Source organism: Clupea harengus, chromosome 23 (assembly GCF_900700415.2).
Source record: "Clupea harengus chromosome 23, Ch_v2.0.2, whole genome shotgun sequence".
Classification (NCBI taxonomy): Eukaryota; Metazoa; Chordata; class Actinopteri; order Clupeiformes; family Clupeidae; genus Clupea; species Clupea harengus.
The window spans coordinates 23,950,811-23,973,362 of record NC_045174.1 but is presented as its reverse complement, the minus strand read 5'-3'; the positions used below and the strand labels follow the sequence as shown (position 1 = coordinate 23,973,362).

Genomic DNA, 22,552 nt, shown 5'->3' with positions numbered 1-22,552 from the left:
TGTGAGAACTACAAATATGTAGTTGCTGAATTCTGTACAAACAACCTGAGTTGAAATTCCATTTATGGTTTTCTCTGTCTGTTTTGAATATATAACTGAAGGGGCTGGCTTGTCATTTTCCTTTTGACCCTGAAAAAAATAAGAGGCGTGTAGATGAATACATTGTAAAGAGTATAGGTGAATATTATTGCATGGGTTATGTCACATTTAATTTACGTTACACAGAGGTGAACGCCTCTTCAGCTGCGTTTGCGTATTTGTCTCACGAGAGTTGACACTGCAGCTTCCTGGTTTGAATAGAAGAGGGGCAGAGCAATAGTCAGACATACACAAAGAACGGCGAAAGTTTTATAGGAATTGCTGAAGTTGGATTTGAGCGAGAAGAGTCAATACTATACAGACCTTACATATTTCAGTAGCGGTGAGTGTCTAGATTTCCGCTGGTATCTTGTTTGAATTTCAACTGAAACGTGTTTTCCGTTTTTTCCGTTATGTTTACCCACACGCAAAATTAGCTGGTGGTTGTGCTGCTGTGTCCGCTCTAAGGTGTGGGCTGCTTCCAAGCGATCTTGGAGTCTCCTGTTGTGTTCCCGTCCCGTGTCACAGCTGGAGCGCCGGGGGGGGGGGGGGGCAAAGTCTATCGCTGGTGGAGTGCTGAGCTCTCTACGCATCATAAGCAGGGCCAGGGTACTTTGGGGGTTTCACAGGGTTAGCTGCTACCGCTGCTAGCTGGGCGTCGCCATCTATGTAGCGAAGCTTATTCAGACATCCCCTAACGGTTGAAAGAGAGCAAACTTTTCGGAACCTGAGTGTACTGTACACACCCCCCTCCACTGAGCTGCCAACCACCAGCATACCTGGAGTAGATATAACGCGGGCGTGTCGGTGACTGGCAGCGTGCCAGCAATCGATGGGCCGTTCACTTTCCCTCTCTCTGTCCCAACCTTAAGACCCGGCAGGTCGCTACAGTATTGTAAATACTCTGGATTACCTCAGTATTGTCTTACATATTACCTGTGGATAAAACAGTTTGTGTTGATAACTCAGACGTGTATAGCGAGATTGACAGGTCAACAACCAATCACTACAATCATATCCATTTGCACATGACTTGGAAGTCAACATCCTTAGGTTTTCTCTGTGTCAGTGGGAGAGGTTGTAGCAAACAACCAGGTGTTAGGAATGCAGGATATGGTTATTAGGTCAACTGTGAACATGCCATGCTAATATGTCTGATAGCGCTCAATGCATAAGGGTTGCTGTGAACGCACTCAATAAAGCTCTTGGTGTGTGAAGATCAGAATGTAATGTGTTTGTGTGTGTGTCTGTGTCTGTGTCTGTGTCTGTGTTTGTGTTTGTGTTTCCCCAGATGAATGACCTTTGTCCTCATGAACTTCACTCAAGGTGAAAGAGATGCTGCAACTGATTTGCCTCTTGTTGCTAGCGTCTGGGGCAGGTAGGTTTTAGTCTGCGTTTATGATGACTTTTTTGCCTTTCTAGTTGGTTGAAACAAATTCATTTCATATTTGTTGGTCATATGCCATCACCAATCATGTTCCATTTTCAGCTTTTTCTGAAGTCAAAAAAATTGACGCAGAACTCCATGAAAATGTCACCTTGACATGGAAGTTTCGATCTACGTTGGATCCAAACACAACTAGAGTCCTGGTCACCCAAAGTCGTCCTCGACGTTTAAGGGACATTATTGTTCTACGTGGAGGCGTACCAGAAGTATTCCCCCCCTATGAGGGAAGAGTTCAGATACTGACACAGGGGTTCCCGGATGGGGTCGTCGCCCTTAAGATGGAGTCCGTCTGCATCTCAGACGAAGGAATATACCAGTGTGTCATAAAGATGCCTACCTCTTCGGATCACCGTCTTTTAAATATAAAACTCAGAGGTCAGTTATGGCCCTCGGACACAATCATTTTCCAACCATGCATACTTTATTTATTCATGAGAAATTGTAGCAGTACTGAAAATAGTGTTTCAAGGAATGAATCCAAGCCTGTGTTTGTGTAGCCAAATGTCTCATTCCTAAAAAAGGACTTGTGAGTGAAGTGGCATTGCAGAGTTTTTGTCAAAAATGAACAAGCTAACTAGCTAACAGCCAAGGGACTTGCCTTGCTAATACAAACAACAGCACAGTTGCTACACTGGTGCACTTTCTATATATATTAGGCCAGACTGATTGTGCTGTAAATATTACCAGAATACAACTAGTAGAAATGCTATCTATGTCTAAAAAAAAAAAAAAAAACATCAGAACTATCAGCCACATATGAAAGTGACATTCAAAACTAATATGACCTACACAATATCACTTTTAAGAGGAAAAACCATAGAGTTGAATTCACTGTTCAGTGTTTTATCTGACATTCCACAGCCCCATGGAGAGATATAAAACAGAAGAACATCTCTGTGAGTGGAGAAGAACGTGTCCTGTCCTGTGAGTCTGAAGGCTATCCATTAGCTGCTGTTACCTGGACAGATGAACATGGCCACCACCTCACTGAGTGGGCCAATTCAACAACCTCCCGTACCTCAGAGCAGCTTTGGCACATCGTCAGTCAGCTGAACGTCAACATCTCCAGCAGCAGCAGCTACACCTGCACCTTCACCGACGACAGAGGAGCTTCTCAGTCCGCCAGCTTTGACTTTACAGGTGAGTGTAAAATATGAAAAACAAATGTTATCGTAGTGAGCGTTAACCTTTTTAATAACATCACAGTCTTTTGAAAACACAAATGTGTTATGTGTATTATCATTACAGACAGGCATCACTACTTTTTGCTACTCTTCCTCCTCGTCCCCGTCCCCGTCCTCATCCTCTGCGTGGTGGTCATGAAGAAGAGACTTCAGGTAAGTGACACAGGTGAACAGGGTGGACAGGTGTGTAGGGAGGCCTTCAGTGAGAGTGACTGAGTGAGTTGGCAGCCAGGTCTATGAGGTGTTATCTACAACATATTCCAAACAGACCTAAGTGGTTCTACAGAATATTCCCAACAGACCTAAATGGATCTACAGTATATTCCCAACAGACCTAAATGGTTCTACAGTATATTCCCAACAGACCTAAATGGTGATTCTTTATTTAGACAAATTGAAGATAAATCAGAGGATCCATGTATCAGGGAGTGATGCCATGATGATTCCACAGCTTTCCAGAGTACAGTGGAGTCATTTGTACAGACGGCCATTCAAAATTCAGTTTAAATTTAGTTAAGACTTAACTAAAAGTAACAGCTCCCTACAGTATGTTTGTTCAGCCTATAGTTTCTACGCAGTTGACCAAACAGACAAAACTTTTTTTTTTTTTTTTAAAGTGGCTAAAGTAGTTTCTGCAAATGGTTTACATGTTTGTGTTTGTTGTTTATCCAGAAGCACAACAAGGATGACACCGCTGTGACTGAAGGGAACCAGCTGCACAACATGGTGGTGACTAAAGACCTCCCTTGAGATGCATGAAGTTTTCAGTCATATTTTTTTGTATGAGCTAATAATGTAGCTAGCGAGCTGTTTACCTTGTGGGTAGTAGCATGCAAACATTAGATAGCTGCTCAGACGACTAGCAAATCGATTTCTAAACGACTTCTCTACCTCGAGTACCACTGTCGCCCATAACCAAGTATGTATGTGTGTGAGATATGAACCTGTGACCTCTCTGTGCTGGGCTGCAGAGTTTTGTATAGAGTGAGTAAAGAAGCACTGTGTTGAGCAAACTCTCCTAGTTAGAGTGCTTCAGCTGGGTGGCTGTGCTGCCCTTCCATCGGAGCACTTGTTTGTTATTTTGCTTTGTTGTTTTGGGTGGTTATCCCGGGTGGGGGTACGCTTCAGAGTTAGGCGGTGGACTATATTTGTGGTCTGCTGTCTACTCGCGAGTTTAGCGTTTAAAGTCGCCTCGAGCCCGGTACACCACTGAAGACTAGAGAGGGTATAGTTTAGTTTAATCATAGGAATAGATTGAGAGTTGCTCATTACACTTAAACCAGTGACCCTCTGTTCTCATTCTTGATTGATTGATTGATTGAGTGTGTGTGTGTGTGTGTGTGTGTGTGTGTGGTTGTCACCACGGTGACAGAAGGGAAACAGCTGCACAACATGGTGGTGACTAAAGATGCATGAAGAAATATTTTTATTCCTAGCAAATCTGAAACAGTTACGATAACAGGGTTTTTATATTGTACAGTGTCTCGGTAACTTTTAAAAAGTCTAAGCAAAGTGTAGTGTACTTATTTATATTTATAAATCCCATGGATTTGGTGCTTTTAAAAGATGTTTTTAGTTGTAATTTGGGTCAGTGGTGGAGTGAAGACACTTTTTCAGTGGCGCGCACATACAGTATGACGCCATCTGTCAGTAGTTCGATATGAGGTTTACGCCACTTACAGTGCCAGAGGTAGCTGTGTCAAGTGCGGCTGGTAGTTTTGATATTAATTCTGCTGTAGTCTTCTTGTCAGATAGGCAACGACTGTATATGGTTTTTGTTTTTGTTTGTTTGTTATCAGTCCTCTGGGAAGCATACTGTACATAGCTAAGGGTTTACGAAAGGGGAATATTCGGATCTCCTTCGTGAGCAACGAATTAGGAGAAGTATCTCCGGTCTCCTTTTGAGAATACATTACCTTGTATGGATCATGTGCTTATGTAAGCAGAACTTAGATTATTAGGTGTTGACACCACTGACACCATATTTTTAAGAGCTATATGCTCTGACTTTAACATTAATGTATGTGTGTGAGATATGAACCTGGGACATCTCTGTGCTGGGCTGCAGAGTTTTGTATAGAGTGGGTGAAGAAGCACTGTGTTGAGCAAACTCTCCTAGTTAGAGTGCTTCAGCTGGGTGGCTGTGCTGCCCTTCCATCGGAGCACTTGTTTGTTATTTTGCTTTGTTGTTTTGTTTATTGTTTTGGGTGGTTATCCCGGGTGGGGGTACGCTTCGGAGTTAGGCGGTGGACTATATTTGTGGTCTGCTGTCTACTCGCGAGTTTAGCGTTTAAAGTCGCCTCGAGCCCGGTACACCACTGAAGACTAGATAGGGTATAGTTTAGTTTAATCATAGGAATAGATTGAGAGTTGCTCATTACACTTAAACCAGTGACCCTCTGTTCTCATTCTTGATTGATTGATTGATTGATTGATTGATTGATTGAGTGTGTGTGTGTGTGTGTGTGTGTGTGTGTGTGTGTGTGTGGTTGTCACCACGGTGACTGAAGGGAAACAGCTTCACAACATGGTGGTGACTAAAGATACATGAAGAAATATTTGTAATCCTATTTTCATTCATATTTTTATTCATATTTTTATTCCTAGCAAATCTGAAACAGTTACGATAACAGGGTTTTTATATTGTACAGTGTCTCGGTAACTTTTAAAAAGTCTAAGCAAAGTGTATTGTAGTGTACTGATTTATATTTATAAATCCCATGGATTTGGTGCTTTTAAAAGATGTTTTTAGTTGTAATTTGGGTCAGTGGTGGAGTGAAGACACTTTTTCAGTGGCGCGCACATACAGTATGACGCCATCTGTCAGTAGTTCGATATGAGGTTTACGCCACTTACAGTGCCAGAGGTAGCTGTGTCAAGTGCGGCTGGTAGTTTTGATATTAATTCTGCTGTAGTCTTCTTGTCAGATAGGCAACGACTGTATATGGTTTTTGTTTTGTTTGTTTGTTATCAGTCCTCTGAGAAGCATACTGTACATAGCTAAGGGTTTACGAAAGGGGAATATTCGGATCTCCTTCGTGAGCAACGAATTAGGAGAAGTATCTCCGGTCTCCTTTTGAGAATACATTACCTTGTATGGATCATGTGCTTATGTAAGCAGAACTTAGATTATGAGGTGTTGACACCACTGACACCATATTTTTAAGAGCTATATGCTCTGACTTTAACATTAATGTATGTGTGTGAGATATGAACCTGTGACCTCTCTGTGCTGGGCTGCAGAGTTTTGTATAGAGTGAGTAAAGAAGCACTGTGTTGAGCAAACTCTCCTAGTTAGAGTGCTTCAGCTGGGTGGCTGTGCTGCCCTTCCATCGGAGCACTTGTTTGTTATTTTGCTTTGTTGTTTTGGGTGGTTATCCCGGGTGGGGGTACGCTTCGGAGTTAGGCGGTGGACTATATTTGTGGTCTGCTGTCTACTCGCGAGTTTAGCGTTTAAAGTCGCCTCGAGCCCGGTACACCACTGAAGACTAGATAGGGTATAGTTTAGTTTAATCATAGGAATAGATTGAGAGTTGCTCAATACACTTAAACCAGTGACACTCTGTTCTCATTCTTGATTTTGTGTGTGTGTGTGTGTGTGTGCGTGTGCGTGTGCGTGTGCGTGTGTGTGTGTGCGCGCGCGTGTGTGTGCGTGCTGTGTTGAAGTTGGTAGACTCCAGTAACTTCTTGTGGTATGAGACCACTTTGTCTTTGACCTTTTTGTGGTGAGCCGGGGTTGACAAATTTGCAGGAAAGTTGCAATGTCGTCTCCCACAACTCCCTCCCTTCTACACCAAGGGCGGAAATTCTGCCCTGTGGACATGGTGTGGACATGGTGTGGACATGGTGTGGACATGGTGTGGACACTAGCAGAGTTCTAATCCGTTGTAAACAATGAGAATGGCTACACCAGACATGGAAACAGAACATACGCCCATGTCCAAACAGAAAACTCAGATAAAGATCTGGCTTCAATTTTTATTATTTTCCGCAAGGTTTGCGTGGCCCCTTTTACATAGAGTCTGGTAATAAATCTTTGAAATGTAATAAAAAATATATATATTTTGCTGTGAATAATGAAGGAAGCAATATATCCTATTATTTCCCGAACCCTCGAGAGCTGTTGCCATGGAGATTTAAAGTTACTTTCTGTTTGAAGATAAGGTAGCAGCTAGTGTTGAAGAATGGATTACTTGAAATTGGACGACTTTAAATTAATATATGAAATTGAACAACATAAACACCTATACCGATAAAATAAATCAACAAGGATAGCAAAACAGATTGATAACAGGCTGCTTTTTTTCCTTATTTGTGAAGGCTGAGACATTCCTAACATAGTATTCAGTCTTACTGGTGGTCCTATTGTATCAATGTAATGTTTGCAAATGAGGGATGAGAAGCCCCCCGCCCCCTTGCTAGTATTTAGTCTCCGCTGTTCTTCCAAAACCAAATCTATTCTTGAGGTTCCAAAAATGTTCAAAGTAATTTGACTTTAAATGTGCGTTTTGATGATTAAAGTCCAGTTTTGAGAAATGTTTAAGCTTAGCTATAGAATCTTCCATTTTCGCGGTCAAGTTCAATATAAGGCTCTGGCTCCCCTGACCGCACTTCGTTGTGGATAAGTAAAGCCTATTTTGCTAAAAAAAAAAATTAGTCCTGGTAATCTTTTGGTTGGCATGATGGTACGGTTATTAAGAGGACCATTTCTCAATGGTTTTGTTCTTTAATGAATGTTTGTTTATTAATTACTTATTTTTCAACAAATAACTCAATTATAATTACAGAGGGAAATTTGCACCTTAAAATCACAACTTTCACTTGCCCCCGCAACTTCAAGTATTTTTCTATATTTGGAAGGCCCATTTCGCCCTTATCTCGGGTAATATATAATTTTAATTATTGGTTTCTTATCATTCCAAATAAAGGAAGATAGTAGTGAGTTCATTTTCTTAAAATAAACTTTGTCAAAGGGTAAAGGAAGGGCATTAATAACATAGATTAAACGAGGAAGAACATTCATTTTAATTGTGTCTATTTTACCCCATAGTGAACGTTGTATGTGTCTCCATCTGTTCAGGTCTTCTTTAATTTTTGACATAAATATTGGTTATGTTCAGATTTCCAAAATCAGGATTTAAAATAATACCCATATATTTAATACCTTCTGGATACCATTTAATTGGCAATTTACTGTGTATAAAGTAAGATACAAAAATAGAATACATAATAAAATAACATAAGATAGAAAATAAAACTCTGCACAGATATAGTTTATCCAACCCCTTAATATCACAATGAAGATCAAAGTAAAACACATTAAAAAAAAACAGCTACACTTTTACTTAGGGCAGAGGACAGATAAAACTATGGCAGCCAGAGCTGACCTATGAGATATGCCTTTTACAGAAGTTGATTTAACTATGTTTGGTGATGGGTAAGCAACACTGCCTCAGCTTTCAAACCATATACATTTGCAGAATATATGGCAAAAATGTGAATTAGCAAAATGCTCTCAGAACTCTCTGTGCTCCGCAGGAACCTGTGAGGCTGAAACCAAGGTTGGGGCCAGGAGAGTGGGTCCTAATCAACAGCCTCAAACGGACCATACCAAGACACAGAGGATAGGAGCTGTCTCCCTCTACAGTTTCCCAGGGCCGGCCCACTGTGACAGGAAGTCCAACCTACAAAGGGGGGTGGTGTTTTTAGAGACCACCCGTCTCAAACGTTGGTGAAGAAAACAACGCTGTCCAGTGGGGTAGAAGAGGGCGGGGCGAGTTCCAACCACTACTCCTGGTGTACCCTGACCTTACTGAAGCCTGGAAGAAGTACGACAAATTACAATTGGATGCCAAGTGCACATGCGAGACCTGCCATCTACAGGACCCACCGCGTGACTATTCGCATGGCGGACTGTTCATCGCCACACAAACAGGGCCGTAATGGCACACCTCGTGTGATGTGTTTCATTTTGCTTTTCTCTCGTCTGTGGTTGTGTGCCTGGTTAGAGAGTGCTTTGGTCTGTGAGTGCACAAGCAAGATGTGAGACAATGTGACTGTGGTGGCTCAGGATGGCCTGTTTTAATTTGACATTTTGGAGATGCAATCAATGGCATCTGGGGCATGTGCTCCGTGTTTCTCTGTCTTTCTCTCCCTCTTTCTCCTTTGTCCTAGGTGTGGAGGGCTGAAGACTGGATGACTGGACACAGTAGAGGGGCTTTACCTTCAGTTTAAGGGCTCCTAGAGGAACCCTTTAAAGGGGGGAGGTGTCACGCCTCTCTGTTACGCCTGGCTCTCACTTTTGCGTTGCAATGCTAACTGGTGTCTTTTGGCGGTATGGTTGGCGATGTCGTGCTGTGAAAGATTTTACATTTTGTTCAACATATTTTTGCATACTGTTTATTATACTCTTATTATAGAGCTCTTCAGAATGTTCCAAAAAGTTCAGTTGATTTTTTTTGGTCCTCTTTACCCTCCTGGTAGCGCAGTTCTGATTAGTTTGTGCCTGCTCTTTTCTGTTTGATTAATAGGTTTCAGGTGCGACCTATGATCCCTTAATAAACCCTGATATTCCCACGGGTGTTGTTGCCTGCGCCACTCGGCCTCAGGCCTCGTGGCTACGGCCGAACACCACCCGTGGGAATATCCCTTACCTACCCCACTCGCACTCGTACTATATTGCTTAATCGTTTGACTTTTTTTTGCTTAGATTTTTATAAAGTTACCGAGAAATAGACACTGTACAATGTAAAAACCCCGTTTTTATTACTGAAGAATACGTCTGAGGTGTCTGAGCCAGCTATCTAATGTTAGCATGCTACTACCCACAAGGTAAACAGCGCGCTAGCGGTGTGATTGGTTTGTTGACCTGTCAATCTCACTATAACGGAGATGTTATCAACACAACCCCATGCGCCAGACACGCCCTCCGTCATCCGTTGATCAATGCATTGCAACGCAACAGTCTGAGCCAGGCGTTACGCCCCTCTACACCCCCACTGCAAACTTTTTTTGTTTTATTGAAATAAACAAAAAAATCTTTGTATACTTTGTGGTCTGTCTCCAATTTATGTTGTGACTCACGAGCCGGGTCATAACAGCTTCTCTCTCATCTGCTGCAGTCAGAGTGAGCCCGGTCTCCCTCTCTCTCTCTCTCTCTCTCTCTCTCTCTCTCTCTCTCTCTCTCTCCCTCTCTCTCTCTCTGAGAGAAAGCCTGTGCCTCTCTCTGGTCTGCCAGGACATGGGTGAGTCCAACAAGCTTGTTGTTTAATAAATACACTTATATGCAACTAATAAATACACTTATATGCAACACTTATATGATACTTTATGCTTTAATGTTCTACTATAAGCTCATCAGTGAGATGATACTTTATGCTTTACTGACTTCACTTCATTCATGTGAGGCTCCTACATCACCAAGACAAACAACTACAATTTGATAAAAACTTTAAACTTAAAAGCTAATATCTTTAGTCCTTTCACACTTCTTCCTCGCGCAATCACACTCTTAGGGCCGGGGGATCTCAGTCTATCCACAACTCTGTGCGGCATTCAGTGGGTGTGACGATGTGATCATCCCTACGGTTGAATATGCTCTCCGTCACAGTGGGCTCCTGGGGAGGAGGAGGGGACACTTCCTGTCGGTACAGACCACTTCCTGTGTATCACAACATGCTGTTTTCAAAAGAATACTCTTTGGCCTCACAAGTATTGAAACAGGAATCAATTTGGCCGCACACAACAGATACCCAGTTTTCAGTACAGTTCCAGTTGCCTAAAAACGTTGAATATGATAATATTGGTATATGTTTGGTATCTAGTGATTTACTTCCTTAACCCCAGGTAATCCTTGGCAGATCTCCACCAATCATTCCAGTTCTCACCCTATAATATATTTTCCCCAGTAGGGATTATATAAGGGGGGTCATAATCTTGAAGTCTTTATTATCCTGGCCCATCCAAACAGTGTTTTTATAACTGAGATGCTTTCTCACACACACACACACTCTCTCTCACAGACACAACACTCTCTCACACACACACTCACTCTCTCTCTCTCTCTCTCTCTCTCTCTCTCTCACACACACACACACACACACACACACACACACACACACTCACACACTTCTTGAAGTTCATTCCTTGGAACATTCATAAACACTCAAAAGGAAATGCAATCTGATACGTTTTTTTTCTCACAAAGCTTGCATGAACATAAAGGGGAGATCAAATAACCCACACACACACGTAAGATGTGAGGAATTAAATTCGTACAAAATGGACTCTGACGTATCCATGGTGACCCCCACCCTTTAGTTTTCCTTCTTGCTTCTTCGACGTCAGATACAAGAAATTCTGCTCTTTACCAACACTTCCCCTCTCTCACTTCCCCTTTCTCACTTCCCCTTTCTCACTTCCCCTCTCTCACTTCCCCTCTCTCACTTCCCCTCTCTCACTTCCCCTCTCTCTCTCTCCGTATGTCCCTCCCTCCCTCTCTCTCTCACTTCCCCTCCCTCTCTCTCTCACTTCCCCTCCCTCTCTCTCTCACTTCCCCTCACTCTCTCTCTCACTTCCCCTCACTCTCTCTCTCACTTCCCCTCACTCTCTCACTTCCCCTCTCTCACTCACTTCCCCTCCCTCTCTCTCTCACTTCCCCTCACTCTCTCTCTCACTTCCCCTCACTCTCTCTCCGTATGTCCCTCTCTTTCTCACTTCCCCTCTCTATGTCCCTCCCTCCCTCTCTCTTTCTCTCTTGTTCTCGCTCTATCGTTCTGTTTGGTCTCCTGTCTCTATTCTCTGGACTAGCAGTAAGACAGTTAGGCTACTTTAACACACTTCAAACCTCTTCTACAGTCGTGTGTGTGTGTGTGTGTGTGTGTGTGTGTGTGTGTGTGTGTGTGTGTGTGTGTGTGTGCACTCTCTGGACTAGCAGTAAGACAGGTAGGCTACTTTAACACACTTCAAACCTCTTCTACAGTCGTGTGTTTGATAGTAAAAGAAGTAGTGAGAGAGAGGAAGTGTGTCTCCGTGAGTGTGTGTCTCTGTGTGTGTGAGTGTGTGTCTCCGTGAGTGTGTGTCTCTGTGTGTGTGAGTGTTTGTCTCTGTGTGTGTGAGTGTGTGTCTCTGTGTGTGTCAGTGTGTGTCTCCTCGAGTTTGCTTGTGTCTCCGTGAGTGTGTGTCTCTGTGTGTGTTTGTGTGTGTCTCCGTGACTGCGCGTGTGTGTGTGTGTGTGTGTGTGTGTGTGTGTGTGTGTGTGTCTTGTCCTGAACAGACCTGTCTTGTTTAGTGAGAGATAAATGATAGTGGATCAGGTTTCTTTCTGACGGTGCACGTTATTGTGAGTGTGTTTGAGAGGGGCAGAGAAAAAGAATGCGTGTGTGTGTGTGTGTGTGTGTGTGTGTGTGTGTGTGTGTGTGTGTGTGTGTGTGTGTGTGTGTGTGATACAATCTTGTGTTTTCACAAATGTATCTTATTACTGCAGTATTTCTGCAAAAACAATGTAAAGTCATGGAAATTCTGCATTATTTGCCATAGACTTTATTCTACTCAAAATCACTGCGATTTCAACCATACCTGTTTAGAAGTCCGGCAGCAGATTGAGTCTCCTCTGGCTGTACTCATCACAATAAACCCTCACCAGACTCTGGACTCTGTTCAACTCTTCATGCGTTTAGAGCTGAGTCTAAGATGGACTGATAGACCTGTGATCTGAAAGCTGGAGGGAAAACAAGAACGTCTTCGAGGTCAGTCAACACGGAGCACTAATAAGACAAGAATGGTCAGGATTTGGCCAAGAAGCATGATATCCAGAGTGAAATGCAGAAGTTATAAACACTGTAAATATTGACTGCATAAATGTCATGTATTTGCCAATAAAAGCCTTTGAAACTTATGAAATGCTTTCATTGAGCTTCAGTATACCATAGCTTCACTCCTGACAGAAAGTAAAGTGTCACTAAGCTGCACTTAAAGGTCAGTCGTCCATTATAATCATTACACTTTGTCAAATTCAGCTCAATTCTTCACTACTTGCTCTGGCAGTACGTCCAATGAGAGCATGCCAACAAAATGGCTCACATAATAGGTAAACAAACAAAAGTAGCTTGAACAATACACTATTACACTAATACAGCCCAGTATTAAGCAGGACGCCTTTAAAAAAGAGTGGCATTAATTCTGCCACTGCATCAGTCTCCTGAGAGGATCTGTGGGTGAATGATGCCCTCTACTGGGCAGGTTGTGGTATTGTATTGTCGGTATTTAACACAATGTCACAGTTCAAACGTAATTAGTTATATATTTATTTCATGCAACACGGAGCAGAACATTTTTTTAACACAATGTCACAGTTCAAACGTAATTAGTTATATATTTATTTCATGCAACACGGAGCAGAACATTTTTTACATACAATGCAATTTTTGGTCGATAAATCCAACTGGACTATACTTGTGTGGGGAAAAAGGTTAATCCGTGCCCTCCCTGCTATCTGACACGAGAGTCTTTGAGTAGAAGTGAGATGGCAACACCAGGCTCATGGTATTCAACAGAGAAGTCAGACTCCATCTCTGCAGTCAGGCCACCAGGAAAACATTCTCTAAACTCTGATCCCCTCTCTCCTCTACAATAACCGTCTTGTGATTTGGGTGCAGTGGGACGTATTTGTTATGCTTTTGCCCTCAACACGCCCTGAAGGTTTGAAACGGAAACAAGAAGTGCTGAATGGAGTTGTACTGAGGAGGATTTACTGTGAGAAGGATTCATCATTTTTGGCATTAAAACCAGTTTACTTTTCTTGAAGTCAGCAATTTATTTGTCACCGACATACAGGGAGAAATATCTGGTGTTGGGCAACTTCATACTACACTGTGACAGTCAGAAGTGCTCATGACACGCTGGCGACAACACCCCACATTTGATTTCAGAATCATGTTTATTTCTTAAGTTCTCAGCCTAACAACCTTTGCAGCATCAACTCAGCCTGTGGAGGTCACTAGGCCACACGCTTGAAAGGCTGTGTACGCCACGCAGACGACAATTCCCCACTTTCTATTTCAGAATCTTGTTCTGTTACCTCTAATAAAGAAACCTGACCTTTATTTTGAAGGGATATGATTTTTATTTTCTCAGCTATTATTCATACTATTATTTTGACATGTTGTGTGTGTACGTTTTCGGCCGGCAAAACCCGGGTGTCTTCAAAACCAGAGCGGCAGTCGTGCGGAACCCAAAGCGAAGTTCATGTCCACTATTCTATTGATAGTGTAAATAGCTAAACACATTGGAGTATCTTCCGAATCCATCCGCAACCATGCGCAAAGCTATACAATGACATAAAAGGCTTTCTAATCAGGTAAGAAGGATCCTTGTTCTGTTTCCAAATCTTCCAACAGTGCCTACGCAGTAATTTTGCACATCGCTGGCTTCTTATACTCCCCCCATGTGCTAACAGGTATTGTATTGTGTCATTTGTTTGGCAGTCGGATGGCTGTCTGTGTGTGGTGTTTCTGAATTGGACCCATTACTGGTGGTGCAGAGGGGTCACGGTCACTACGGAGCAGGGACGTGCACGGGGGGGGGGCTAACTGCCCGTCTCGACTCAAGCTGCCCCTCCGAGGGGAAACGTTTTTAAATAGTATAACCGCTTCAGAATTTCATGTAAGGCTAGATAAAGAAAAATCACCACCCGAAACATTTCATAAAGTAACCTGTGGCCAAAGAGAGTGGAAGTGAATAGGGGGAGGGTAATGTAGCTAGTACTCTGTTTACTGAATGTGCGGTGCTAAACGCGAACGGCACCTGAGCGCCTGCATTTTTGCCTCGAGAGACGGTCACGGTTGTCTTGTGTGATTTAATCGATGCGCAACTGCTTTGACGTAGTAAGAAAAGGTGAGTTTAAGTTGTAGAAATGAATAACAAACGAACAATCATCATCAAGTTATATGAAATGAATTACAATCTTCATAAAGCCAGGCTCAGTTTGCCATGTTTAGCCTAAAGAATCAGGCAGCTAGCTTGCCTAACAGACAACCAGCCCTATGCAAATTATTTGGTAGGAAAACTAAGCTACATGTCTGCTGATGGTTAGTTTATAACATTTCATTTTAACAAGAAGAATAAATGATGGAAGTAATGCCTCACACGAATTATTTAATTCAAAATGATTAAATGCCTAAATCCTATCACTGTTTTGGGTGTTGTTAAGTGTAGAGTGCGGTAGAAGCTAGAATGCCTATGGAAAAGAGAAGGATTCAGGAGAGAGAGAAGCAGCTAAAGGAGGCAGCAAAGGGGAGCACATCTTTGCAGAGTTGGTTACAAAGAAGCAAACCAGCAAACCACCAAAAATGAGTGAATAATATGTGCCTCAAGTGACCCAGACCTTCTAAGATTGTTGTTTGCCAGCCATCAACAGAACAGAAGACTAAAAACATTATTCGCAGCTGATTGGGAAGATGAGCGAGTGAATGTGACGTGTGTCTGTGCGTTGACCAGGGGGGCGTGGCTGGAGCGGAGTTCAGCACAGACGTGACCTTTTCTCAGTGATTTTGTTCTTTAATTAATGTTTGCTCATCGTTGCGATCGTTGTTGTGTTCATTTGAAAGAAATGCAGGCTTACAGTCTGTAAGTTGCAATGCCGTTTTAGCGGAAAATCGGTTGGAAAAATATATATATTTTTTTATTTCGGGGTGGGGGCGCCAGGAGTGAAGCTTGCCTAGAGCGCCAAATGTGCTAGGGTGTGTCTGTGTCTGTATCGGGGTGCGTGTGTCCCAAGTGACTCGGTGTGTGACGTGAGCTGACGAAAAGGCGAATGTGTCGAGTTGATGTCGTCGTCGTCATCATCATCTTCATCACCATCATCATCATTATTTATTCAGGGGGAATTGACTGAGCATAGGGCTCTTTTGCAGCAATGCCCTGATTGAGGGTACATAATACAGATGAACAATAAATAAACAAACCATAACAAAACAAAAGACAAAATAAATAGACAAAACACATTAAACAATTAAGTATAAAAAAATAAATAAATAACATAAAGTAAAACAAATCAGAGAATCATTTAAAACAACAGCATTGAGGCACGTCCTTAACATCTAAAAGGCTCTTAAATTAGTTGACAGACAAATACTTGGTTAGTTTCAAATCCACTGTGCGCCTATTTGTTTAGAAAGATAGCTGATAATGCGTTTGACTCGTGTACGATAATTTTCCTCCAAATACGTTAATTTTGAGCCTTTGGTACAATACCCAGTACAATTTCAAGCACATGACCTGCAAGGACTTTCATGCCTACTTGAAGAGTAATCGTCGACTGTGGGGTAAGATTCAATTTTCTGAAAAATGTGACTCAAATCTAGATCCTTGCGGGTTCCTGTCCTCCTGGTGTGGTTGGGCTGGGCATATTTAATTTTTTATTGGCTCGTTGTAACCCGCAAGGATCTAGATTTGAGTCACATTTTTCAGAAGACTGAATCTTACCCAAAAGTCGACAATTACTCATCAAGTAGGCATGAAAGTCCTTGCAGGTTATGATCAAAGGATCATATTTTATAGCCTATGTCTGTGGGCACATTTCATTTGTGTCATTTGTATGCATTCACCTGGTCATGGTGCCACATGCTATACACTACCCATCCATCCAACAATCACCCCGCCCCCCAGCTGCTGCCGCTAAAGTGTCCTTTTTTTCACAAATTCAAATCTGGTCACCCATCAGGGTCCAACCTTCTGGTTATTGGATCAAGAAGAGTAGTACTGTCTCCAAGGTCATGTAGATCAAACAATGGTAAAGTGATTGTTTACTGATTTATTTACGAAGGGAAATTGTCCCTGAGCACCTTGGTAGTCTGTTTGATGAAATGTGACAAAGAACAGGGCTGAAACTGAAGTATTCATTTTTGATGCTACTGCTGCACCTGTAATGTGTTTGTGTTTCCCCAGATACATCATTTTTGGCCATGAACTTCACTCAAGAGGAAAGAGATGCTACCACTGATTTTTCTCTGCTTCTTGTTGGCAGCGTCTGGGCAAGGTAGGTCTGCATTTGTGAAGACTTTCTTGCCTTTCTAGTTGAGTGAAACTATTTAATTTCATATTTTGATCATCATATGCCATCACAAATCATGTTCCATTATAAATGTGTTTTCAGCTTTTTCATCTGTGGAGGTCAACAACATTGACGCAGAACTCCATGCTGATGTCATTATGATCTGGAAGTTTCCAGTGAAGTTGGATCCAAACATAACTGGAGTCCTGGTCACCCAAAGTCGTCCTCGACCTTCAAAGGATGTTATTGTTCTACGTGGAGCAGTACCAGAAGTATTCCACCCCTATGAGGGAAGAGTTCAGATACTGACACAGGGGTTCCCGGATGGGGTTGTCGCCCTTAAGATGGACTCTGTCTGCATCTCAGACGAAGGAAAATACCAGTGTCTCATAGAGATGCCTACCTCCACGGATTACCGTTTTTTAAATATAAAACTCAGAGGTTAGTTATGTCCCTCGGACACAATCATTTTCCAACCATGCATACTTTATTGTGTGTGTGTGTGTGTGTGTGTGTGTGTGTGTGTGTGTGTGTGTGTGTGTGTGTGTGTGTGTGTGTGTGTGTGTGTGTGTGTGTGTGTGTGTGTGTGTGTGTGTGTGTGTGTGTGTGTGTGTGTGTGTGTGTGTGTGTGTGTGTGTAGCCCAATGTCTCCTCCCTAAAAAGGACTTTAAAAAGGGCATTATGAGCAAAGTGGCATTGCAGAGTTTTTGTAAAAAAAAAACTATCAGCTAACAGCCTTGCCTTGCTAACACAAACAGCAGCACAGTTGCCACACTGATGCATTTTATCTATATATTAGAATAGAATAGACTTTATTTGTCATTGTGCATTAGATATTAGCCCACAAATATACACTTTCTCTATATATTAGCCCACAAAGATGCATTTTCTCTATATATTAGGCCACAAAGATGCCCTTTATCTATATATTAGGCCACAAAGATGAACTTTCTCTATATATTAGGCCACACTGATTGTGCTGTAAACATTACCAGAGCACAAAACTAAAGTGAATAATCTTGGCAACTCGTATAAATGCTATTTATGTCCCAAAACAAAACATCAAAACTATAAGCCACATATCAAACAGACTTTACAACTAATATAACCTACACAATATAACTTTAACCATAGTGAATTCACTGTTCAATGTTTTATCTGATTTTCCACAGCCCCATGGAGAGATATAAAACAGAAGAACATCTCTGTGAGTGGAGAAGAACGTGTCCTGTTCTGTGAGGCTGAAGGCTATCCATTAGCTGCTGTTACCTGGACAGATGAACATGGCCACCACCTCACTGAGTGGGCCAATTCAACAACCTCCCGTACCTCAGAGCAGCTTTGGCACATCGTCAGCCAGCTGAACGTCAACATCTCCAGCAGCAGCAGCAGGAGCAACTACACCTGCACCTTCACCAACGACAGAGGAGCTTCTCAGTCTGCCAGCTTTCACTTTACAGGCGAGTGTAAAATATGACAAACAAATGTTATCGTAGCGAGCATTCAACTTTTTACTAACATCACAGGCTTTTGAAAACACAAATGTGTTACGTGTATTATCATTACAGACAGGACAGTGATCAAGACATCACTACGTTTTAATACCCGTCCTCGTACCCTTCCTCATCCTCGTCCTCGTCCTCGGAGTGGTGGTCATGAAGAAGAGACTTCAGGTAAGTGACACAGGTGAACAGGTGGACAGGTGAACAGGGTGGACTTCAGTGAGAGTGACTGAGTGAGTTGGCAGCCAGGTCTATGAGGCGTTACCTACAGCATATTCCCAACAGTCCTAAATGGTTCTACAGCATATTCCCAACAGACCTAAATGGTTCTACAGCATATTCCCAACAGACCTAAATGGTTCTACAGCATATTCCCAACAGACCTAAATGGATCTACAGCATATTCCCAACAGACCTAAGTGGTGATTCTTTAGACAAATTGAAGATAAATCAGAGGATCCATGTATCAGGGAGTGATGCCATGATTCTTCCACAGCTTTCCAGAGTACAGTGGAGTCATTTTTAAGTAACTACTCCCTACAGTATGTTTGTTCAGCCTTCAGTACTTTCTACACAGTTGACAAAACAGTCAAAACCGTTTTTTAATTTGTAATGTTTTAAAAAAATATTTTTTTTTTATGAGTTTTGTAAAGTGGCTTTTGCAAATGGTCTACATATGTTTGTGTTCATTGTTTATCCAGCTGCAAAACATGCCTGCTGTGATTGAAGACAACCAGCCGCACACCAAGGTTGTCAATGTGGTGACTGAAGACCTGCTGCCATGAGATGCATGAAGAAACGTCTTTTCTCAGTGCTAACCGGGCTAGCGTTAGCAGTGTTTTGCCTTTTATAGAATAGAATAGACTTTATTTGTCATTGTGCATTGGATACACAACGGAATTTGTTTGTGCAACCACTAAAAAAAAAAGTGCAGTTGTGCTGGGTGGAGGGCAGTGGCGGTGCCAGAGATTTTTTTCTGCAGGTGCTATGGGGGTGCTCGGCGTTTTACCGAGGGTGCTATGAAATTAGGGTGATAGCATATGTGTCACATGGTTCTCTACTACAACATCTCCCCACCATATCGTCATATCTGTTTACATGTTTGCTCTCTGAAGCGTCTTTGTAGTCCATGAAAAGCGCCTTACAAATCGATCGTATTATTATTATCATTAGGCTGCTTCCGACGGACGCGCACATAGCCGTGTTCCTCTGCGACAGTCACTGACAAAATGCATGCAGCATGTTATAGATTCCGCAATCCCAAATACTTCACTTACTTCAGTGGGGGTTAAAGTTGGCGCCAGATGACCACCAGGTCACCACTACCATGTCTGACAAATTAAACTAAACATAAATAGTTCAATACATTCTAAACTAAAGAGGGCAAATTAGAATAGCAGATAGAATTAACTAAAACAGTCAAAGAGTCAGAAATGCTTTCAAAAAGTATATATTATTTCAGGTCACAATCAATAAAAACATAGAAGCTTATGTATACCTGGCTAGCACAGACAGACTGCTCGTCCTAGGCTAGAATCAGATTTTTTTTAAGGCGGATCCAGAAAAATGCCAAAAAGAGACCGCATTCATTATTGTTACACATCTAACAAGACCGTTCCACCTTAAATCTTAAACGGTGTAAAGATGCAGGCCCCTTTTAAAAGTGAATGAAACAAAACGGTAGGCACTCAAAACCACAATAATCAGAGCTAGATCATTGTACAATAAAACTCTTAAAGAACAGGCCAAAATGCAAAAAAAACTATGCTGGAAAAGCCATAAGCAAAACCAAAATCCGGGCAAGCCAGCAGACCAGGTGTAGCATGGCTAGCACCCTCAGTAGAGGTGTAGGGTGGATCTCTTTGACCACGACGTTCCTCTTCTTCTAAATCAGATTCAGATACCCCTTGCATTTCTTCTTCTTCTTCAACGTCACATGATTCTTCTACACGTGGAATTTTGGGTATCAAAAACCGATCCATTACTGTGAATTTGTTGATACTACAACAACGACTTTGACAGTGCACTAGCTCTCTTTCTCCTTCAATCGTCAGGAAACGTCAAAGTTCACGCATGCGACGTGTCTCTGTCGTGCTACTGAACAATCTGTTCATTTCAATCTGTTATTATTTTCTTTTGTGATTGAAATATTATTATCACACAATAAATTAAATTAAGAACGCAGAATGAAATTAAATAACAATAATAAATAAACCATTATTTTCTTGGGGGTGCTATGGCTAATCCAGGGGGAGCTAGAGCACCCCCTAGCCCCCCCCCTGGCGCCGCCCCTGGTGGAGGGTATGAGGGTTGTGTGATTGTTTAGTTCTGTGATGGCCCTGGGGATGAAACTGTTCTGCAGTCTGGAGGTGCGGGCTGTAGTGGCCCGGTAGCGCCTGCCAGAGGGTAGCAGGGTGAAGAGATGGTTTGCGGGGTGAGTCTCATCCTTCAAAATGCCACATGCTCGGCGGAGGCAGAGTGTCCTAAAGATGTCGTCCAGGGGAGGCAGTGAAAGTCCAATTATTCTCTCCGCAGACCTTATGACCTGACTGAGGGATTTCCTGTCCTTGTCTGTGCAGTTGACATACCATGCCACCGTGAGGACACTTTCAATGCAACAGTGGTAAAAAGACTTAAGCAGCTCGGGAGACAGGTTGTTTCTCTTCAGTATTCTCAAGAAGTAGAGCCGCTGCTGTGCTTTCTTGACTGTGGCGGTTGTGTTCATCACCCATTTCAGGTCCTCTGAGAGCATAACCCCCAGGAACTTAAAGCAGGAGGTCCTCTCCACTTCCTCACCATTGATGATGAGGGGTTGAGGGTTCGCCTTTTGCCGTCTGAAGTCGACTATGATTTCTTTTGTCTTTTTGACATTCAGGGTCAGGTTGTTTTGTTTACACCATCCTGTCAGTCTGTCAACTTCGTCTCTGTAGGCACTTTAATTTTCGTAAACATTTCGAGATAAACACTCCTGTTAGTTCATGGAGGAATATGGTCGTGTGAAGGACAGATAAACACTCCGGTTAGTTCCCGTGGGCCACCCAGACTAAGCACTATGTTCTGGTTTGGGTCTGACAAAACGTAAGAAAAGCTTTCACAGCACGACATCGCCAACCACATCGCCAAAAGACACAGTTAGCATGCCAGCCTTTTCTCACGCTAGCTGTGTTGCTGTTGTTAGTAAAGTTTTTGACTTTTTTGTAGTTAGCTGACTAGTTTCAGACCAAAAATCCTAACCGCTGCTTTAAGTCAAACATCAGATAGCTAAGCATTTCAAATATAATTAGTTTGACCACATTAATAATGAGTCCACGCTCACCAGGTGAGAAACATTGAAGGTACCTTTGAACAGTACGTGTTGTGGTCCTGTGAAAATATAAGAACAGCTTTACTCTTGCATTCTGTTTGCTAAGTGTTAAGCTTTCTTTTCAGCAACAGCAGTTTTGTTTTCTGACTCACTGTAGGAATGTACTTTATCTTAACTCTGTCTCAGTGCTGAAATGTGTTTTTTTAATATGTACTGTATGAAATGTGTTTCTTAAGATGTTCAGTACGGAGAAATGTTTTTTTAAGATGTAAATGTGTTCCTGTTACTCAGATCCAGAGGCATATCAGCATAGAGGACTTAAGCCAACCTCATTATTGATGATTTGTGTATAGATCCTTATTTGAATTTTGTTTCTATTTGTTTTTATATTTTATTGTGATTGCCTCTGATTGTACTGCACTTTGGTCAACGTGAGTTGCTTTATGTTGACTCTCCTCAAGGCCAGACACTGAAGCGAAACACTGTTAATGACGTCAGAATAGAGTGAATTTTCACCTAACAGAAGGCCTTTTTATGACGACATGACGTGGTTTTTATGACGACATGACGTGGTTAATTCTGCCACTGCATCATGCACATGGACACTTCACATGTTTTGTGTGCTACTACCTCTAAGAAGTTTTTTAAAGTATTTTTCTAATAAACTTGACTTGACTAATTTGATTCGTGTGTGTTTCTGTCTGTGTGCTTGCTCTGTGAAATGCTGCTCTCCGCTGTCCCTCTCTGCTCTGTGGGGCAGCGCGGGCAATCTTAAGACTGTTGCTATGGAAACCACATGTGAGCGTGTTTGACACATCCCAAAGTTTACATTGGGAGACGGGGCAGTCATAGTTGTGCCCCTTGAATTCTGCCTAGCAGCAGGTGTCCGCTGCTCGAGAAAACTGTACCGTGATCAAGAAAAAATAAATTAAAACAAAGACAGATCTACGCCAGTGACTTTACTGCTTGTTAGCAATCTTTCAATTA

At 42.2% G+C, this 22,552-nt stretch overlaps 1 protein-coding gene across 1 annotated transcript in view; it reads left to right on the top strand.

Annotated features, from left to right (window-relative positions):
• Nucleotides 1–295: 295 nt before the first annotated feature.
• LOC105910437 (programmed cell death 1 ligand 1-like) overlaps nt 296–22,552 on the top strand; it is a 55,596-nt gene continuing 33,339 nt past the window's right edge. Inside the window, exon 1 of the mRNA XM_031560722.1 lies at nt 296–421. The gene's annotated coding sequence lies outside the window, so the exon portion shown is untranslated. The remainder of the gene's footprint in view (nt 422–22,552) is intronic.